The sequence below is a fragment of the Lepidothrix coronata genome, unplaced genomic scaffold (assembly GCF_001604755.1).
Source record: "Lepidothrix coronata isolate B3197 unplaced genomic scaffold, Lepidothrix_coronata-1.0 Scaffold104, whole genome shotgun sequence".
Taxonomy (NCBI): Eukaryota; Metazoa; Chordata; class Aves; order Passeriformes; family Pipridae; genus Lepidothrix; species Lepidothrix coronata.
In genome coordinates this window covers 3,148,955-3,172,056 of record NW_016690284.1, presented here as the reverse complement: position 1 = coordinate 3,172,056, position 23,102 = coordinate 3,148,955, and the positions used below count along the sequence as shown (strand labels likewise).

The following is a 23,102-nucleotide window of genomic DNA, read 5'->3' as shown; positions in this document are numbered from 1 at the left end:
GTTCCTCCAGAAAGAATTGCTGTAAAGATCATGGAGAAATACTGAGATGTCTTAGGGTAAAGGCCATATCCTCAAGCCCAAAGAGATCAAGAGCAGAAGCAACAATGCTGTGATATCAGAGGTGGGGTTTTGCTCCAGGAACATTTGCAGTCCTGGGTGTTAATTCAGGTTAGATATGCATGCCAAAAACTCAGATTAACTGTGTAGTAAATGTCTACACTCACAGTTGATTCCTAAGTTATTTGGTTTGGGGGTTTTCTTACTGATCCACTGATAACACCTTATTAATCGACATTGACAATAAATTGATTAATTGGAATACCACTGAGACCCCTGGAGGGTGGCCGCAGCATATCCTTTGAACCTCCAGACACATTATGATGCAAGCACAAATTGAGCCTATCATGACATCTTCACTTCTTGGGGAAGAAGAATGGTCAAGGCACACTGAAAAAGGAATGTTTTAACTAGGAAGCAGAGTCACTTCTAAGTGTGACAGTATAGCTACAGATGTCTGTAGACCCCTGACACAAAATTTATCATTTCTGTCTAGTTAACCTACAGCTCATTACAAAAACAGCAGCGACAAAAAACACACATCACTATCCACAAGTCAATGGATGCACCTGGCTTACTGCAGTTTGATATCCCTAGGGCGTTTCAGCAAACCAGGGTGGGGAGATAGGATGGGGGAAATATTACAGCTGCCAGACCACAAGATGAGGCAGAGCTTGATAGATCTAAATGTGTATGATAGATCTAAGTGTTTATTTGTACACGTAAAGCATTCAGGAATTCCAAGAGATATGTTGACACCTTTCAAGGTGAGAGCATGCCAGCTGGCCTGGTTCAGGATCTGCGTTATGAGGAAAAATAACAAAAAGCGTTTCATTCCACTCAGAGTTCCAATATCTCCAAATTTGTTTATCTTTTAAATCAGAACAAAGTTAATTGATAATTTTAAATGCAAAGGAAAATAAAAAATCTCAAACATTTGTCTTCCATTATAATTAGCCCTGATATGGTGGTGGTATAATGTACAAAAGCCAAATCTGGTTGAGAATCTAAAAAAATTATTTCAACAATTTCCATCACAAGAAAAAGTTCTGATACTAAGGAAATAGGGTCTTGGGTTTGGTTCTTTTTCAGCTTCAGGTGTAAAACTTGCCAAAAAAAATCTAAGCAACTGGCCTTGCATTATAGTTTGTCAAGCACATATATAATGCAGGCCTTTCTCTCAAGCAGGATTCAAGGCATCTCTTTGTAAATGGGTCAAATCTAGCTTCACATGTTTGAATGATGATTGATTTTCAGCCAACTGAATTAAGTGCAATGAGCATTAACTAATACTTCTCTGGCTACAAACTAAACCTTAACTACATATTTTACTAACAACTTCCTGTAAAAACACACATATACTTATTTAAAAGGCAAACTATTCATAAGCCAGTAAAAACTCTTCTAAGAAAAATTTAGAGTAGAAAAATGGAAGTAAAATATTACTTTCGTACAACATTTTGACATACATATTGGATCCAAAATAAATCCTCCTTTTCTTCTTTTAATTTATATATATATATATATATATGGCCAGTCTTCGCGAGCGAAGATTTGGGAAAGGTCATTAACCCTTCGAGCCTGCGCAGTGGATTTTTTAGGTGAGACACAGTGTGCGCTGAACTGAGCCCACCCTTTAATCCTGAGGTTCATCTGCCGGGGCCGAGCAAGCTTGGACAGTGGCAGTGAGGTCCTCAGAACGTAGGTTTGTTTAGAGTGACCTTCTCTTAGATGGATTGCCTTACAGGGCTGACGAGCTCCATCTGCCCGGGGGGCTGGGAATCGAACCCGGGTCGCAGCGGTGAGAGTCCTGCACCCTAACCACTAGACCACCAGGGGCCCCTATCTTTAATTTTTCTAATTTTAGGGTAATCTGCTTCCCTATTCAATATCTATATGGCTTCCTTGTCCGTTTTCAAATCTGGGGGTAACAGAGGAACTATATAAACTGTATAATCGTCCCTCTTTACAACAGCTTGCTGACAAAATGGAATGTGTCAATGTGTTCATAAACCTGCCCAAAAACTCTCTTAGTTTCCGTGCTTTACCAGCACTGTAACCAAATAGGTATGAAAAAAAAGCCTCCAAGGCACTACCAAACAGATAAGCACTGAAAGCAGTTCAAACACCTTCAGCCTTCTTAATTTTACTCCTAAAAAATGAAGAAAAATTTAAAACCTCTTTCAGAGTTTTCTTAAGGGCTCTTTGTTGTGAAATACAAACTGATGGCATTGTCCTTTCTAGAATGAACAAGACAATATGAACAAGAGAAGAAGATTTAAAGCTCATTATTTGTTATTATCTTGAGACTTGTCAAAGTCTCATTTTGAAATGAGAATATTGCTATGTAACATTACAGGAAAAAGGATAAAACCAAGTTTATATCGGCATATAAAATAGTCAAGAATGAAAACACTTCGCTAGGACGATATTCAGAATTAACTAATATGGTGATGACATCTACACAGTAGGTATAAACTGGGTTATGAAATCCAAACAGCAGTTGTAAAGTTTTCTGTAGGCATTTGGATAGACTATTTCAAATATATGCAGAAAGTTTCAGAGTTTAGTTTGGGACTTTTGATTTTCTAAATGTTCAGTACAGTAAACTATTTGAGGGTGTCAAGAGGAACTCTGATTTACCTAAAATTCACACTTATATCATTGACAGTTGCCATTTTCATCTTTCATTTAGAGCATGGCAAAGAGATTGTATCCCTAGAAACATTCACAACAGCACGCTAGTTTAAGTTTTTAAGATAAAATTGTAAGACACTACATCATCTTGGTCATGTCAGGCTTTCAATCATCTAGATGAGCTGAATGCGTTTGCCAACATGCCAAATTTTGTTTCCTGCATGACATTCTTACCGTATGAAATCCTGCCATTAAAAACATCCCTCCACAAATCCTCCGTATTAAGTCAGCCAAGCAGGGGAGCAACTGAAAAGGAGGAATATGTACATCTTGCCTGTCCAGCTTTGAGGCACTGTTAGCAGGTGTGCCAGCTCAAAAGCTATTCACAAGAGATTGGTGGGGTTTTTGGCCCTTTCAACCAGTCAGGTTTCCCAGCAGACCTATCTACTCTTTTTTTTCCATGTCCGCTCCATATACCAATATTTTATGTGCAATAAGAAAGGGATTTTTCTGTGTTTAAAAAAGTAAAACCAAAACAGAACTCCAACAGAGTTGAAGTAAAATTTTTAAATGAATATTCTATTTACTTGATTTCTCTCTTGCCATTTGGTTTGTGTAAACTGTTTTGCAGATGGGTTTACACAGATAAAAACTGAACAAAATGCATGTTTTTTCTGTCTTTTTTTCTTGTTAATATTTGCTACAGTATAAAAATGTGTCTAGAAGAAAAACAGATACAAAACCTACATGGTTGATTGTAGACACAAGAGGTTCTTATCCTACAATAAAAGCAAGCTATCACAGGGAAAAATCCTTTACTTTATAAATGAGTGCATCAGTATCATATTATTGAAGTGCCTCAAAAAATTGCATTCTTTCTAGCTAAAGGTATTTCTGACAGTATCAAACTTAGGATAGACTAAGAAAGATTTTCAAAATGTTCTTAATGTCTGCAAGACCAGCTAAAGAACCAGACTCCAGACACTTGAAAAGACTGACCTCCAGTGTCTCAGACTGGTCAAACTGGCCTTTATTTTCTGTCTTGAAAGTGCAGAACAACTGTTTTGACTTGGTGTAAGTAGCAGAAACTGCAAGAAGTAGCTGTCAAACCTAACAGTTTCCAAGGTGAAGATATGATGTGTCAAAGTTCTACCTATCCTGGGGTCTTGTTGTGCCTGAATATTAAAATGGTGAGGCATATGTTCCCCATGATTTAGGTCTGCATCATTGCAAATGTCCATTCTGGTATTTCTTGCAAAAGCATGTTGACAGATAAGAAGTCTTCATATCCGTTAAAATCAGAATTCCTTTACCTCTCAGCAGGATGTAGAACAGACTGGCATGCATCCTGGTCCTGTAAAGCAACTAGTGCATGTAGCTAAAAGTTTAGGTGGAAGACAGAACATTTAGCAGCTCTGTTGCTGTGTAAATGTTATTTATTACAAAATTCTTCCATTGACACCATTAGAATTTTTTTGCTTCTCTCCTCAAATTCACAGTAGATTTACTGACTCTGAGAATGAATCAGAGAAAAAAAAATATACCCCTGCTAATTTGTGTACTTACATGTGTCATAAAATTTTCCTGCTTACAGAAGTAATGTTCCCTACTTTTCCTGCAAATCAACACATTTGACACGACAAAAAACCAAACTTGAAGTGAGTCCAAACCCCAAAATCAGGCCAAAACCTACATCAAACATCTCTAAAATTTGGAGTTATTTTTAGCAAGGGCAGTGGTTTGGGTACATCTCTAACCCAGACCTCAAACTGAACTTTGTTTTTGATTCAAAGTGTTAAAACTATAGGTTCCTTCTGATTCTCTCCAAATCATTTGGCTCATTACTTGTTTGAGGTACAAATTACTCAAGGAGGAATTGTCTGGCAATTTGTCGACTAAATAGTGATTTAATCCTTTCTGAAAAGACATAACATTAGAACTGATACTATAAAGTTTGCATTCACAGATAAAGAATTTGCAGTTGGAGGGGGTCCACACTGAGAATTCCTTAGGAGGCCCTTAAAACCACAAGCTCCTTTTCCCTTCTAGGGCCCTTCCTTTTTTTTTTTTTTTTTTGTCTCAGACAGCAGTTTGAAACTTGATCCTGTTTCAGAAGGTGGGGGCTGGAGTGGAGCAGGAGGAAAAGGAAAAGAGGAAATTTTAATGCCAACAGAAGAAACACAACAGTAACACTCCGGAAGTATGCTCTATTGTAACTAATAGCATGAAGTTACAACTTGCAGCTGACATTGATTACAGTAAAAGCTCAGCATTTTGCTGCCTTCTGTATTTACTGATTTGGAAGACTGTTTCAGACTGTCTTTCTCCCGTGGGTTTCCCTGTCTAGATCCTTGCAGCATTTTTTCCTTTAACTGCCTTACCATCTCTGTAAACAGTGGGCAAAACTCCAAAAGGCAAATTAATTCAATGTACTTCTTCTCCCTCACTGTTTCCCATCCCTCTCCCTTGTCATCTTCATATGATATTTTCATTTTTATTACTGCTCTGAGATCTTGGCTGATTGGACATCATCCACCTCCTTGACTCTGGGTGCCAGGGACACCCCAGCCAGATCCCAAAACCTTGAGATAGAAACCAGGACATCTATATGAGAAGGGAGCAACAGTCCGATTTCTGAAGTGTATTACTGAGAGGGACCTCAAGGGAAGACCTTAGAGATTGCCTGTGGCACTATTTCAACACAGGCAGTATCCTGCTTGCATATGCATTGCCTAGCAGTATGGTCTGATCCTAACTGCAGTCTCTGGATACTATTGCCATACTACTAAGAAACACTGATCCATGCTGTGAGAACTAGCAGGAAATGAAACTCCCTTCCTTTTTTTTTTTGCTTTCTCTTCCCATGCACCTACCCCTACACACACTTTTTTTTCCCCGAGAAAGCAAAACCTAAAGATTTCTTTTGCCCATGTCTAATTAACATTTACTCTTGAGCAGTAATTTCACTATTAGCACTTCTTACATGAAAAATAGAGAGAAACTTTGAAAACCACTTTTCTAATGGAAGTCTGGATTGGAAGATAACAACTGCTGGCAATGCTGCTCATCTGTTTTTCTTAAGCATTCTGCTATGAACAGTTCAAGCACTAATTATGTCCCTAAGCTGTTGGTGCTGAACAAATAACTAAGAACTTTATCAAGAAATGAAAATACAGAAATGGAGAAGGTATGTTGAGTGGAAAAGAGAGCTTCAAAAGTCTGACATCTGAAAGCAAAACATGTCACAGAGCCGGGAAAAAAGTACGAGCAACCTGTGTCTTTGTTACCTTCACAATAAACCCATGTGGAAGGGATAGGAGGCTGTTTCCACTATAGTCCCTAAATATTTAGACTACCTTTTTCATGGACAATGTTAAATTTCTCATGACAGAATGCATGTATGCTACAGGTGAAAAGTACCAAGCACTGCTTGAATTTAGGACAAAGCTATGGTAATGGGAGCTTACATTCATCATCATCATCGTAGCTGGGCTTCGTGAACGAAGATTTGGGAGGAGCTTACATTGCTTACAATGTAAATGGTGAATATTTAATTTACACAACAGCCATGCAAGACATGCAGTTAGGACCATCTGCAGTAAAAGTAGTATCTGGCTGAGAGCTAGTGTGCTGTTATGTGAGAGCTGGTTGCACATATTGTTGTGGTGTGCAGTATAGCTCATAAAACTTATGAGCCATGCTGGATAGTCTGACCTCACTGCCGTTTGTTCAGCTTCATTGAAGGGGTAATTAAAAACAACTGTGTACTTGGAAGGGTAACACTTTTAATCCAGCAGGTGGATTGAAGGCCAAACTGACTTTACACTGGATAATGCACATTTCATGAATCTTTGACTTAAAACAAAAAAAAAACCCCATAGCCTGAAGTGAAAAGCAGACCCCAGAGAACATAATGAAACACTGCTGCAATTTACTGTGTTTGTGAATTTTATGCTTCTCTTCTCTCAACTATAGGCAAAGGGCCTGTGATGACAGTAGGTTGGTTTTGTTTATTTCTCAGTTTGCACTATGTTCCTTTTAGGATAAACATTCAGGTGAGCCCCTCTAGAGGGTGAGGGAGGGGATTTCTGGGGGCTGTAGGGAAAGGAAATGTGCTCTAGGAAATGCTGAGTGAGCAGCCATGGAAGCCAGATGTGACAGAAAGAATGTGTCGGTGACTGGAGGAGGATGCAGTGTTACCAAAACTCTGAAGGTTATGGAAACTAATTAAAAACAAGTATGGGACCTACCTTCTAGGCCACAGTGGGAAGTGGAAAAGCTTTTTTAATTTTTTTTTTTAATTTTTTTTAAAGAAACCTATTCTGTCTCCCTGTGATCTTTTATTTTTCTCTTTCAAAAGTTAAATGTCCCACTGTTTTTTTTAATAAAAATTAGAGTTGTTGTTGTTATTGTTACTATCATTACTCTTATTATTGTTATCATGATTATTTTGAAAGTCTTCTATTCTCGCACTGGGAGATGATCTCGGCATATTCATCTCAAACCTCTGTTTAGTTTGGCTCCTGTAACATATCAAGGATTATGATCTTGCTCACTAATTCTTGAAAAAATTTTTACAGAGCAGGGTGTGGCATATTCTCTTATGCTGGAGATATACACTCACAGTTAAGCTTCTCAGAGGAAGCAATACAAAGCAGATTTCATTATTCAGAGAGAGCTGAAGTCCTTCACTCATCGGAATAAAGCTTAAATCCTGCAGTATCTTAAGCAGTGAGTGATCACTTAACACTATAAAGAACCAGATGAACCAAGAAAGGTTCATCTATATTTGCAAACAAGAGTCCCACTAAAAAAAAAGATGACAATATCTATTCAGAGCTAGCCTTGATGTATTTGTAGTTTTTAATTTCAAGTTCTGTCTGATTTTCCATTTAACTCCTGCAGAGAGGACTAAGAAGGCAACTGTAACAAATGGGTTTATCAGAAGTTATATGACACTTCTGAGTGAAATTCTATCAAACAGAAGGTAGAAAGATGAAGCTGAAGGGTTAAATAGTGCGGTTTGGAAGGAACAGGTCTGAAATAACTACTGGAATAACTAGCGTTAACCAATATAAAACAGTCATCTGTCTGATGTCAAAGATTATAGAAGGTCAACAGAGTTCTGACAATGAATACTCTTTTAATAACTTCAAAATATAACTAAAAGGAAAGGCTTTAGGAGCTCCTCATCATAGGAAAAAATACTAACCAAGTAAAAGTTCACATGCAATTGCAAACAGCAAAATTCAGTGCCATAACCAGCACATGAGAAGAAATGCAAAACCTTACATCATTTTCCAAGCATCAGCAAAGTGAACAAAAAGAACAAAAGTATCACTGGTTACATAAATTTTTTTGAAGGAAAGATGGATACTGTAGTAGGAGTCATCATTTGAAATATCATTTCACATGAAAATTCTGTGCATTAGTTTTCAGCTAGACATGGGTACATAGCAAATAGTACTACAGAAGTTTTATTAATAAAAGAAGGAAAACTACATCCATTATGGAACAGAATGTGAGGACAAGGAATACTAGCTACATTGTTAGAGGCTGATGTCAGTTACCAAACTTGCAGTAAGACACAAGGGCCAGACCATGTGGGGTCTGTATATGTATATGAAGTATATGAAGAAAAAAAAGCCAGACCAAAAATATTATTTTGAATCTGGCACTCCATCATGAGAAAGATTTGTTTATCTCTTTCATGAATGAAAATAATTGCAAACTGCAATATTCTTACTGTTAGTCAGGGGAGGTTTGAACTCAGACACATAGGCATGCAATGCCACTTCTTTCATTTTAACCCATCCAGAAACCCCAAAGGAAGATAATAAGGGGTTTCACATCTATCCTTTTGTTCAAATATATTACAGGCAGTTAAAAAAGCAAACAGGAGAGATTGAAGGAAGAAAGCATCAGGAAATGATGACGAGAACAAGTGGAATTTATTCTCAACAGCTGCAGTGTTTGTTTTAGAAGGAAACCCTTGGAAGTCCAGGTGCAAGATACCTCAGGGCTAAATCAAGCATTCCTATGAAAGTCAGCTATTAGGTGCGTATGAATATTTGTAATTGTGTTTTATGCTATTGACTGAAGAACTGGGGAGTTCATTTTTTTCTGGGGTAAGAACACATAACATAGATTTTGTCTCTCCTTGGCAAAAAACCTGGACACAGGGGTGTTGCATACACAGTCAACACAATTTGGAGATTAAAGCTATTGCTTGATAGGACCCACAAACTGTCACCCTTGAACAGTGAAGGGGAGGAAGGGCACTCTCTCAGTCAGTTCACTGAATAAATATGCTGTATCTGAGACAAGAAAACCTCATGCCTTGGTGCAAAACTGATTATTAGTTGGCATTAGGAAAAGACTTCTCCCATGGTTAAACTGTTCCATGACTTTGTGCCTTGCAAGTAATTTATGCCATCCATGGAGACACTTAGAAGTTGTTATAGAAAGAAGATTGCCCTAGGTGGTTCATAGTTTTGTTCCACTTCTACAATTATTATATAAAAGTTATAAAGATTCTCTAAAGATTTGTGAATTAACTCCATTGAACCAGAGGTTCAAACAGCTTTCAAACAGGCTGGACAAGAAGAATTAGCACTTCAGGTGGTCAGCATTCCTCTTCCCGTTTCAGGGTTTGCTTTGTCACAGAGTCTTTTGAGTGGGTATCTATGAGTCAGTTCTCAATTGCCAAAATGACACTGGGACAATAAGAAATACTTTAAAAATGTACCATTAGTTGTTTAGCTATGCAGATAAATGTTTTAACATTCTAAAATCTAGATAAAACATAACCTTTAAGCTTTCTGTATCTCCATTTTCTGCTCATTCAAATAATTCCATACTGCATAATTTTGTGCAGTCACCCACAAAACAATAAAACACCATGTCAGATTGTTACAATAAAATTACCTGAAAACAAAGAAAAATATTAATTAATCAGTTATATATGATTGCTGTCTCACTTGTATTTGTATATATAGAGTATATATATTGCACTCCTAGCACAATTACTGTATACTGCAGAATGGAAGACTATTGAAAGCACCTGGTCTGATTGTCTGCTTTGTTTCATTCCAAGTGTAATCATCCTGGTGCAGGTTATTCATTGGAACATATTTCCAATGAATTTTCAATATTTTCTTCTTTTTCTGTCACTGGATCCAGAAAGGCACATTCACTGAAATACAAATTTGTGGAGAATATTCTTAATGGATTCGACTTCAAAACTACATTAAATATGTATTCTTGAATCTTCTCTAAAAAACATAGATATTTCTCAGAGATTGGGGTGCTAAAGCTTTCTTATAAAAGACAGCAGTTACAATATCACTTTAAGTAAAAAGAAGGACATAATATATAGCCCTGCAGAGGTTTTTAATACTAATATATAAAACTACTGCTGCACTAACACAAACATTAATAGTAATAGTTCTAACAATTTCAATAAGAGCATTTTCTTGTCCTAGAATGTATGCTGGCTGGAGTTAAAGAAGTTACAATGTCTGTGCGAAAATGTTTGATTCAGAGGTCACTGAAGAAAAGGACATATCATTTAATCAGTTTTTAGCTCCTACAGAAAAACTCCACCCTCTCAATGTTAACTGCTGTCCCAAAGGTCATTAACATAAACAGCATCTACACTTGCATTTGTTTGGGGTTTTTTCTACTGCTAGGAAGACAGTGGCTGCTGTATGACTTGTTCAAGTTAGTGATGAGAAGAAGGATGAGGTAAAAATCACAGAATTGTGGAATTACATATTCAGAAGAATGGTTGATGTTGGAAGGGACCTCTGGAGGTCATCTGTCTTGCTCAAGCAGGTCCAACTGCCTGGTTCAAGCAGGACCACCCAGAGCAGGCAGTCCAGGACTATGTCCAGACAACTTCTGAATATCTGCAGTTATGGAGATTCCAAAACCTCTCTGGGCAACCTGCAACAGTGCTTGGTCACCTCAGTGAAGAAGTGCTTCCTGGTGTTCACAGAGAAATTCCTGTGTTTCAGTTTGTGTCTATTGCCTCTGGTGCTATCACTTTAAAGGGCCTGTTTCTGTCTTCTTTGAATTCTCTATTAAGGTATTTATATACCTAATAATTTCCCTGATTAGCTTCCTCTTTCTAGGCTGAACAGTCCCCAGCCCTCTCAGCCTTTACTCAAAGAAGAGATGATGTAGTTCCTTCATGACCTTTGTGACCCTTTCCTGGACAATCTCCATGTCTTTCTTGTACCAAGGAGCCCAGAAATTAACTCAGCTCTACAGGTGTGGCTTCACCAGTGCTGAGGAGAGGTGAATCATAGAATCATTACAGTTGAAAAAGACCTCTAAGATCATCAAACCCAACCATCAATCCAGCACCACCACGTTTACCACTAAACCATATCCCCCAGCACCACATCCACACACATTTTGGACACTTCCAGCCATGGTGATTCCACCACTTCCCTGGGCAACCTGTCCAATGCCTGACCACCCTTTCAACAAGAAATTTCCTAATTTCCATTCTAAACCTCTCCTGGCACAATTTGAGGCTGTTTCTTCTTGTCCTGTCACTTGTTCCTTGGGAGAAGTAACAAGAACCCCACCTTGCCACAACCTCCTTTCAGGTAGTTCTAGAAAGCAATAAAGTCTCCCCCTCCTCTTTTTCTCCAGGCTATACTATCCCTATTCCCTCAGCAACATCTCACAAGACTTGTGCTTCAGACCCTTCACCAGCTTTGTTGCCCTTCTAGACATGCTCCAGCACCCCCATGTCTTTCCAGTAGTGAGGGGCCTTAAACTGAAAGGATTTGAGATGAGGCCTCACCAGTGCTGAGTACAGGGGGAGTGAAGTACAGTGAAGGGTCTCCTCCCTCAACCTCCTGGCAGTACTTTTGCTAATGCAAGACAGAATACCGTCTGCCATCTTTGCTGTAAGGGCACATTGTTGCCTCATGTTCCATTTCAGGTTCACCAGGACCCTCAGGTCCTTTTCTGCCAAGCTGCTCTCCAGCTGGGCACTCCCCAGCATACAGTACTGTATTGGCTTATTCCTCCCCAAGGGCAAGACCTTGCTCTTCTGCTTGCTCAATTTCATTAAGTTCCTGTAGGCCCATTTCTCTAGGCTGTTGAGGTCCCTCTGGGTTGCAGCAGGATCAGCCACTCCTTCCAGTTTCATGTCAGCAGCAAACTTGCTGAGGATACATTCTGACTTATCAGCCAGATTATTAATGAATATATTTAACAGAACGGGACGCAGTATTGATCCCTGGTTTACACCACTGTTACTGACCTTCAACTGGCCCTAGTTCCACTGATCACCATTCTCCAGGCCTCGATATTCAGCCAGTTTTCAACCCACAACACTGACTTCACCCAGCCCAACACTAACAACTTGTCTAAGAGGATCTTATGGGTGACAGTGTCAAAGGCCTCACTGAAGTCATGTAGACAACATCCTCTGCTCTCCTGTCATCTACTAGGCCAGTCATTTTGTTGTAGAAGTTTGTAAAGTTGGCCAATCATTATTTTCCTGTGGTGAAGCCATGCTACTGATGATTTTCTCATAATTTCTCATTGTTTATGTGCTTGGAAATATTTCCAGGACTAGGTGCTCTGTCACCATCCCAGGGATCAAGATGAGGCTGACCGACTTACAGGGAAAAAAAGAAGTAGATCCACAATGCTCAGATTGTATATGCAGATTGATTTGTTGGTTTCAAATGTTTTATATATATTGTGGCCTAAGAAATTTTTGGCCAAGGACTACACAGGCATCCCAAATAGAGAGTAAAGTCGGTAACAAATGAGCAGGGAAAGAAAGAACAGAGGGTCATTCTGCTTCTTTGCTGTATCAGAGTTCAGTACAGGAGGATTCATAAACAGAACAGCACAATACTATTTTACATGCACTGCACCACAGCTTAGCTTTTCTAAACTCCACCTTATACAAAACTTTCTTGTCCTCTCACTCTCTCCGTTCAGGGCAAGAATGTCGTATTTAAAAAGCAAAGAGAAAGAAACAAGCCCTATATCTGCAGTCCTTCATGTCTGCTCTAGCTAAATTTGGACTTCAGAGTTGAGCACCGTGTCAAACATCTTGGTATTTGGCCATTCTTCTTTTTTCCCCCTCAGTGTAGAAATGCTAATTGTTTCACTGAGGTAGTGCCATGTGCCACAGGTGGCTCCAAAGGAGTCAGGTAATTAACTAAGCTCCTGCTGAGAATGTAGACCTTTTCCCCTTTCTTTTCTCTTTCAGTAGATTTCTTTTTTTTCCCCTTCTCAGAGCCATTATTAACTTCTCTTTAACTGTTATAAATTGCAGGGAGTGGAGAACGTCAAAACTAACACATGGAAATACAAAGGAAAAAAGTGGGAGAGATTGCTCTGTTAGGAATTACCTTTAACAAATTTCATGTTCCATAATGGAATATTAGAACTATGTAGGTGCAATCACAAATAAAGGCAGTTGTTTTATTAAAAATAAACCTTGCTGAAGGTATCTATTATTATTTTCCAGAATAAATAGCAAACTTTCAAACTTTAAGCGAATAAGGGTCCTTCAATTGGGCTTAATATGACATCTTTTCAACATCTGTTTTGCAGGTTTTATAGCTACTTTATTGCTACTTTCTGTATATTGAGGTCTCTGCCTCAGATCCCAGTATGAAAAGAATAGACAATGGTATTATTGAAGTACCCTTTTTAAAATAAATTGTTTGCCCGCTCTATGCATAGCCACCATCTTCGTTTGTCATGAGCTTGGATGTTGGCATTTTCCCTGTCTGACCATACCTGACTGTTCCACTGAACTTTCTTCCAGACCTGAGCTTCTTTCCACACTATTAGTTTGAAAAAGCACCTTATGGCAAGTCTCAAAGCCCATCTGCAGATACAAATGAAAGGCTCCCAGATATCATACAGTAACACTCATGCCAGTTCCTTGTCTGGAGAGTGGAAAAAGCACCTGATCCTCATTAGCATCACTGCTGCCGTTAAGGCTTTGCAGGTGTGAAAGGGTATAGCTGAAACCTAACAAAACACCTGTCTTTCACAGCAGCATTAGATCTGTCTACTGAGGGACACTACCCCCACAGGTATGGCCTTGAAAGTCATAGCAAGCAGTGTCTTTTAATTGTGAAATCAGAGTTGCCATTTACTGGAAAGAATTCTTTAACAAATTATATCTAATTCTCTCAAATTACCTTTAATTAATGGTAAAAGCATGGCTAAACTCTGTTCTCTATCACCTTCCCTTTTATCTTTATGCCAATATGATTCCACACTATCAAACAGGCACAACCAGTCATAATAAACAGCTGCAGCTAGTTCTCTGGTTAGTAAATAGGAACTGGACATGTTCCGTAGATACGTTTTCTGGAATGTTGCATTGAAAATTATCTAGTTCATTCCCTGTCAACACTAATTTTTTCCTCCCACTCCAGGCAGGAGTGTTTTTACTGGAGGTATTGGTTTAGTCTGTTATACAGAAAAGAAACAGCAGAGGAGATTGGTTCTGTCTTTGAATTTCTCGAAATACAGTGAGCATTTGGAGCAAGACCTTGAGCTTTTATCTCACCTGAACATCTTAGGGAGGCAAAACACAGCTTATAGATCTTGCTTAACTAATTTGTTGCTGGATAAGATACAGGTTTGTAAACATATACATATTTCCCATTTTTTTATTATTCACATCATCAACTTCAGACACGGTGTCCATTTACGTATGCTAGGAAGATAAACTGTTCAGAAGCAGATCTTAACATGGAAAAGGGAAATGCAAACTGTTTCACTATATTTCAAGCCTGCGCAATGGATTTTTAGGTGAGATGCAATATGCACGGAACTGAACCCACCCTTTAATCCTGAGGTTCATCTGCCAGGGCCGAGCAAGCTTGGACAGTGGCAGCGAGGTCCTCAGGACGTAGGTTTGTTTAGAGTGACCTTCTCTTAGATGGATGGCCTTACGGGGCTAAGCGAGCTCCATCTGCCCAGGTTTGGGATTAGAGTTGTCATTCTCCGAGGATGACTGCCAGAAGGCTAACGAGCTCATCCTGCCCACAGATGTGTTGTGTCTGACCCTGCTGTTTTGACCTGTCTGGCGTGGGCGATCCTACCGAAGGCATGTACCATCGCCAGCATAGCTCACAACCCCATAGGATTACACAGGCTACATTCCTGTTAGAACGGTTTGGGCAAGTCTTACATTTTCTACTTTACTATCACCTATTTATATACAATCTCCCGGACATACCCAGGAACAACCCTTTGTCCTGCTCAACCTTTCAGTATGTAACAGAGCAAAGCAAATATATCCAGAACATGCCGAACCTGGGCAGTAGCTGCAGGTGAGCCAAAACCAAACAGACAAACAAACCGACCAACCGTTCTGGCCCCCATACATATCCAAGGCTGGGGTGCCTTTCAAGGTCCCAGCTTGGCTGGGACCCCCATCACTCTAAAGGAACCCCACTATCCACCCTGACCATATCCTTCCTCCACTATGTTAGCACGTATCTTAAGGCGCACTGCTCACCTGTGACAATTCATACAGGAGTGGCCCGCTCTCCCTCCCGCCAATCAGAGGACCCCGATGGCCCACACGATACCCCTCCCGTCTATTCCCCCACCCCCACTCCCCTGTACCCCCCTCCCATCCCCTGTACCCCTTCCTCCCACCCAAAGCCTGGAACGGCAAAGCTCAGTGTGCTCCGAAGCTGCTCTCTCCTCCTCCACGGGCGGCAGCAACTGCCGGCAAGGCTCCCTCACTCTCTCCACTCTCCTATCGCGGCTGCGCCTGAGGCCTGAACCATGCGCACAGAGCGCCCGCACTGCCTGGGGGAGACTCCCGGGGGATTCCCAGCCAGCCTGGGACCCACCACTCACACCCAGCCAGCCCGGGACCCCATTTCACTATATAACTACATACAAAATATTTACTCCTGAGAAACAAATTTTGTCAGATACACAATATTAATTGCCGTGTTGTAGGTTGTCTTTAGACATGATAGACTTCTTTCTGAAGTAAGGATATCATAAATTCCGGTTTGTTTTTTTTTCACTTTACTTGCTTCTTCATATCTCTGGGCCATTTAGAATACAATTTTAAACCCATTTGCTTGTAATATCTTTAATTAATATAAATCTAAGTCCCTACTAGCAACCACCCAAAGACCAGCAATGTGTTTAAACAGTACTCAGTAAAACAGGATCTCAGTTTATGAGTAAATCTTCAGACCTTACCGAGATTGCAAATACTGATACTTCCAGATGTTTTCCTACATATCTAATATATCAGTCTAGCATCTGTCTTTTCATTAGGAGTTTGTATCTTCAGAAAGCTCTATCAAAAACTTAAAAAAATATAGTCACAAAGCAGTTTAAACATGGACAAAGCAGTTAAAACATGGGGAAGCAGCTAAAATTAATGCTATTGTTCAGAATTTATTTAGTTTAAAAGAAAACCTTTTAGATGGCCCTTGGAAAGTGTAATGAATTCCCTCTAAGCAACTTTTTTTGTAGGGTTTCCTTTTTCCAGTATGAGGTGCAACCAGAGGCCCGTAAATCAGTTCTCAGAATTTCTTTAATGAAAACATTCACTTCTCATTGAATGCTTCCAGTGCAGGATCATATTCTCTTCTGTGTAGTAAGAATGTCTGATTGTTGAATTCAAACACACAGACTCCTAAAATACTATAATCACAACCTACCTGCTCCCTAAATTTTTTTCAGCAGTTTATTACCAATTCAAGCACGTTAAAATGTAGCCTCATTGTGCAATGACTGTTCAGCTTTAAAGGAAATAATATTTTCAACATCTCAGTACACTTTTATGACAAACTTTATATATGAAGGACACTGAGAAAATATTTCCCTTATCTTTTTTATTAAATTTTCAGATTTCTTATTGAAAAAATAAGAATTTCTTCATTATGCAGCAACAGAGCTGCAAAGCTTGTAGGTGTGCTAGTTTGCAGCATTTTGATAGTCTTCATTTTCAGAGTGTGCACATGAGTCCTATTTCTTTGAGCAGGTGGTAGAAGAGAGGCAATGAAAAGGGATCCAGTTGCATATAGAAAACAACTTTCATCAAAAGGCCTTTGTTAAGCAGTTAGATTTCGCTGGATGTAGTTCAGACTCAGTGACCCTTTTCCTACTACAATATTGAGCCTTTCAGCTGAGAAATCTCATGTTCAAGGTTGTTATTAGAGACAGTATGGTGTATAGAGGAAAGGCTCAGTGGGACAGGAGTGATGTAAAGGATTCTTTACATCACTACTGTTATGGGCACCGCTATCATATAGCAATTTTTCCTCCTTTCGTGGGAAATTTCACCCTGGATGTTTACATCACAATACCCACTAATAGGCAAGCCATTAGCACCTTCGCCCACTGACCTGCAGTTGTGGATGAGCCAGCAGTTATACAACCACAGCTGCTTCCTTCTTATAAATTCTCCATTGAAGAGACAAATCCAAATAGCAGTTTCCTACCAGTCCACCCTCAAACCAAAAGCTCCAAAGTACCACATGCTCGGACACATTTCCTGGCAGCACATTTCAGCCCTCTGTTTGCACGTATCTTAAACACACCTCCAAAGAAAGCCCCAGAAGAACTACCCAACTCTGATATTTATGGTCATTTAATTTTTTTTCTCCTTTAGTGAAAAAGTAGTGAAAGAACTATATTTTTCCCTTATAATGCAATTATCCTAAATTGCTGATAAGAAATAGGTATTTAAAAAAACCCTAATATTTTTCTCTCCCAAAAATGAAACTAGAGAACAAGTATCTATTTAAACTAAAAATACACGTAAAATTGAGTTGAAGAGAGCCAAAGTTTAGTGCTTGTTCCAGAGGAATGGCTGTAGCTCGGCTGTGTATTTAAAGAGGTCATAGCTGTTCTAACAGCTTAGCATGAATTCCCATCCAGAGCAGTGCCCCTCCCTGCTCCCTCCCATCCAGTCAGGTAGACATGCAGGCAATTGGACGCAAAGGGAGTTTGAGGTAAATATAGGCTTAAGGGTGGCAACTGAAGTTATGATGGAGTGGTCATGGAAGTTGAAACCAGACTCAAATTCACTGAACACCACGCTTCATTCATTTTTTTCACTAGCATACTGTCATGGATTGAGATTGGCCCCCCTGAGAGTTCGGGGGCTCAGAGGGGATTGGGTGCCAGGGCAGTGTTCCCTGGAGGGCCAATCACCACTCGTCTTGTTTGCTTCTGCTGAAAAATCATATATACACAGCACCGGAAGATATTGGCAATTTTTGTCTGTGTCTGCTGCGTGTGGGTGTAGAAGGCTAGGGGGTGGCTGGGCCCCCTTCTTTCCCCCCTCCAGGGGGGGAAGGAGAGCCCTTTGCCCCCCAACTCTGCCTAGGCCAGAGTTGGAGGCAGCATTGGAGTGAGTGTGTTTGTTGTGAGGAGAGAGGCTCACAACCGTTGAGGTAAGCGGGAGAGAGAGAAGGCAGGCCTTGCAGCCAAGCCCTCTTCTTCCTCCCCCCACTTTTTGCAGTTAGGCTGTAGAGGGGGGCTATTTCTTTCCCTCCTTTTGGGAGAACAGAGATTGTGCGTGAACAATTTCTATTGCGTTTCTGTGAGCCTTGCCTTGGCATAGCTGGGTGTAGGCAGTAAAAGAACTGCATAGCTAAATATGGCTACAGGCGTTGAAGTTAGAACAAAGGAGGCTCCCTGCCAAAGTTAAGGTGGAATTTCAGGAGAGTGAACATATGCCCTCAGCTCATATGGACACCTCTTGTGGTCCAATTAGCAGTGGACAACAAAGTATGTTTTCCTTATGTATCCAATGCTGTGTGAAGAAGAATCACATGTCTGAGTGTAATAGGCAGTATATAAAGTGTCTTTCTTCTAATAAAGCCGACATTTTGCCAATCAAATTGGTCTGTGAGTAATCTGTTCGTGCCTCTCCACCGATACCCTCCCACCGTGAGGGGAGGAGAGGCTCAGCATTGAAGCAGAGTCAAGTGGACGGGCTGATAACGAAAGCAGCTCGGTACCAGGGAGAAGAATCCCAGGTGAAATTGGAGACGGACCGGAGAAAGGCCCGGAGGATGTCTTTGCCGTGATCTAAACGGAGGACAGCTGAAAACTCGGTGGAGGAATCAACATTCCAGGACATGTACGTTGATAAGCTGACTGAACTACAGTAGCCTACAGAACCGAGGTATGAGACTGAGAGAGAGAGATCACACAGCAGAAATGACACAGAACCAAGGAGAAAGGACTCAAAGCTATCTTCTTGGACTTTGTGAGGAAAAAGGACTTCAGCAACCAGCTGGAGGTTTGGTGAGGGAGTGTTTCAGGTTCCCTAAACACTCCCACGAGCAAGAGACTGCGTTACCTATCAGCCTTGAAAGGCTTTTGCTGGACTAAAGTTAAAAGGAGAAGCTTTGAAGCGACTGATAGAAGTGCAATATATATATATATATATAGTTGCTTTTAGCTTGTATAGTATTTATTTGTGTAAATAAAATGTATATATGCTTTCCCCTTCCCCTATAGAAGCCTCTGGCCTGAAAGTTTTCTCTTCGGTGTCGGGATAGATTGTGGGAAGGGGTGGGGGAAGTCTGGAAATTGGATTTTGGATTTCTAATGTGGCTCAAACTGCCACACATACCCTGATTGTTGTTCTTTATAATTCACACTCTATCCTTGCCAGCATTCTTTAACGATCCTAAATTAATCATGATTGACCTTCTCCCAAATTGTCTAAAAATACCATAACATTTGCAGTCAACTTGGAGAAGAAAACATTTAAGTGATACTAGAGCAGTTCATTTTAGTTACAGTACAATAAATATGATTTCTGAGTGAATTCATTATTGTATGTATTTATATATGCATATTTTATGTCAGAGCAAATTAATTAAAATGGAAAAAAATGGTAAAAAATGGGCCAGTAGTAAGGTAGTAAAAGAACTTCAGGGATATTTTTTAGGAGAAAGAAAAAAATAACAATATTTTTGTCTGAACAAATTCTGAGCACTGAATATACTTTTATGGAACATTTTCAAATAATAAAATTACCATTCTTTATAAAGTAAGTGTGAAGCTGTTGAAGGCTTTATTGATATACATACTGTGGAAGCTAATGCATTGCTTACACAGATCTTAAAATATTCTATCTGAAAAGGTATTCTAAAACAGAGTGTCTTGTGACCCATTCTGAACACTAATTGGTCAAATAATACAGTACCACAGGGAACAGGCACTCATGAACTTATAATACAGTTCTGTTCCCCAGGATCTGCCCTTAAAACAACTAGAGCTGTTTGCCAGTCTGGAGTAGTGCTATCATTTAGTTCTACACAGCAGCATATCATTCTGTTCCCATTTATTGGGAAATTACACCAGTTCACTCTTAATTAAAGATTCTAGCTTGTCTTTCCTAAGACAGCTATTGGTTTGAAAGCTCATAATAGCTTTAGAGAACACTTGACGTGTTCTCAGTCCTTTTAACCGTTCATTTGAAGCATAGGAGTGTCTACTTTCATAGCAAGAAACAGAAATTTAATCATCTTCATTTGGTTTCTATTTGCTGTTAATTGAGCAGCATTATTCCTCAGGATTTTATTTGAATGCATCACATAGGTATAGTTATTTTCATTATACATACTTTTTACATATATCCCAGCAACTGCAACAATCCACTTATGATGATATGGGGAATTCACTTGTCCAAAACAGGCATGGGAAATAATCGGAATGCTTGTCAAAGATCCTGCTAACCAATGTCAAAAAAAAGATAGGCTGCATGCACATTTCTCCCCAGCTAGGAACTTTATCCACACAGGGGTAACTCATCTTTGTCATCACTAAGACATAGAATGAGACCTGGGACAATAAAACCCTAGTGCCATTTAAACCATCAAAAATATCAAGTAGAAAATTGTGATGCTGCTGTCATCATAGCACGCCTTCTTCAAGTCACAGGATTTTGATGCAGAAGATAGAAGGGGCCATGTTTCCCTTCAAAGAGGATGTCTGTTTCCAGTGGTCCCTGTCACATTAAGGCAGACTCGGATGACATTAAAAAAATCAAACTTGATTTTGTTTTGATTGAATTATGATGTCATAACAACTCCTACTGAAATGCAAGCAATTACACAGAAGACTTCAAGCTGTTAATTAGATCTTGTTCTTATGCGGACACGTGAAGAGCATATACATATATGCTCTTATTTTGTATGCAGTTATATATATACAATATTTTTAAAAATCTCACCACACACAAAAAGACAAAATGCACAAATGTGGTGCTCTGAAGTTTATGATACAATTCCTTTGTAAAAAAAGGAAGGGAAGGCAGCATCCACCTTCTGTATCTTACACTTCCTGACCCTTTCACTTCACTCCTCTATGTTTCCATTAATAGCTTAATAACTAGTATTGCAATTAGCTGAGCTTGAGCTGATGTTTTGGCAAGTTGTTTTCATACTCCAGCTGAGTCAGGAAGATTTTCCAGGTGGCTTTCACTCAAAGAAAGCTATCCAGAGATACTCGGCAGGGCAGTCTCCAAACAGTTACAGTATTTTTCTCTAGCAGTAAAAGAGTTTACGTCAGGATTTATCTCCTGTCTCCTCCACCATACCCCATGTGTGCCAGTTCAAAATGCTCATAATCTTAACAAGTTTCCCTCCAACTAGCATACTCAGGATGGAAATCTCTCTAGGATTAGTCTGACACAGGCATCCTGCTTTTGCATAGCTTCTGGCTTGCTTTGTGGTGCTTGAAGCAAGGAAGCAGGATCTGCAGACTAGCCTCAATAAGATATATTTAGCCACCATCTACAGACTTCATGTGTTGCCATTTGGCATTGTTTCTTGACACAAGCAAAGTGTGAAGTATAAGAAAAACCCCATGCCAAGTTGTTCTGCACCTCAAGCAACACAATAGTTTAATTGCACTGTGGTCTGTCTTAAAGACTTTAATGCTAAATGCTAGAATGCCTTTCTTTAGTATGTGGCTAATTTATATTTAGATTTGGAGAAGGCAGAGGATAGAATGGAAAACTATATAGAGTGAAAGACAATTAAAGAACAAGATATGATAAAATATGTGTTATTATAGTATTTACTGTACCCTATGGGTTATAGCCTATCAGCCTAAGATACAACACTCTCTTGAAGAGAAGCATCCTGGTTCTGTTTGTTTCTTTGATTTGATTTGGGACAAGTAGTATAAAACTTGCCATGTCTTCACTTTGAATATTTCTCAAAGTATTAATCTCTCCCTGCAGAAGTGAGGTGTGTTCAATATTTACAAACTCTTTCCTCTCACAGACATCTTGCTACTTGAGCTGGAAGACTTTTGTTCCTCTCCACTCCTCTTCGCTTACAGCATCCTGAGCTCAGAGATGCTCTGTTTTATTCACTGTCTTTGAGTGGTGACTCTCACTTTTATAGCAGATCAAAACCACAGGTGATCTGCCTTTGGCCCACCAGGTAAATTGGCTTATGTTTCCTTTTTCTGCCTCAACTTTCCCAAGTGTAAGATGGCAAGGATGTTACTTCAAGGTCCGCATGTCTATGTTCTAATAGTGTAAGATTTTGCTAGTATGTACTGAGAGCTGCTGATTCTAGAAGGCTAACAGTGGTGAGGAAGTCCCTTGTCCCCAGGGCAAGTGAGTAGGAAGGCTCACATTTAGACATAGCACAATACATGTATACAAGAACACATGGCCAGCCTCACTGACAGAAGAAAAGGCATTTACAAAAACATAGACAACATTAATATTCTCATCCTGTTCCCTCTGTTTCTGATCAGTGTGAAAGTCTGTTAGTGGAAAATATATAAATATATAGGCATATATATATTCAATATACATATATATGTATATATTCAATATGGATCCCTACAGTAACTGGCCTTAGATATACATCTGCAGTAGCTTTGAACCCAATTGTCTCCAAGTTGCTTCATGCACACTCATACACACACAAACATCTATTGCTGGTAGCTGGTTCAGAGTGGTGGAACTTACCTTTACCCATCTCAGACCTCTGGTCCTGAAGTAGCTGGCTTGGATCTATGACCAGTCCAGTAAACAACTCTCAGACCTTCTGGTCTCAGTGATACCCAGCCCACAATTAGGCCCACCCCAATACACAGCTCCCAGACCTCTCAACCTATTTACCACTAGTCCAGCTTGATGTTTGCTAGCAATTGAATACACTGACACACGCACCCAGACAACATGCAGACACCCCAGTCTCTCCAATTGCTGGCACTCTGGTGTACGCCTCTATGACACCCCCACAGTCAAGACTGTCACTATTCCACACAAGAATACTCACAGACAGACAGACCCCATTCGACCAGGAAACAGAAATGGAGATCAGTGAGAAAATAGAATAGAAGGTGCTGAACAGCACTTGCTGATATACTTCCAGACC

The 23,102-nt window shown here is 39.8% G+C and overlaps 1 long non-coding RNA gene across 1 annotated transcript in view; it reads right to left on the bottom strand.

Moving 5' to 3' along the window:
* Window positions 1-22,869, bottom strand: part of LOC108501576 — a 36,388-nt gene extending 13,519 nt beyond the window's left edge. Inside the window, exons 1-2 of the long non-coding RNA XR_001876225.1 lie at window positions 22,691-22,869; window positions 9,758-9,889 (exon numbers count right to left, since the gene is read on the bottom strand). This is a non-coding gene — a long non-coding RNA (uncharacterized LOC108501576). The remainder of the gene's footprint in view (window positions 1-9,757; window positions 9,890-22,690) is intronic.
* Between the last annotated feature and the right edge of the window lie 233 nt (window positions 22,870-23,102).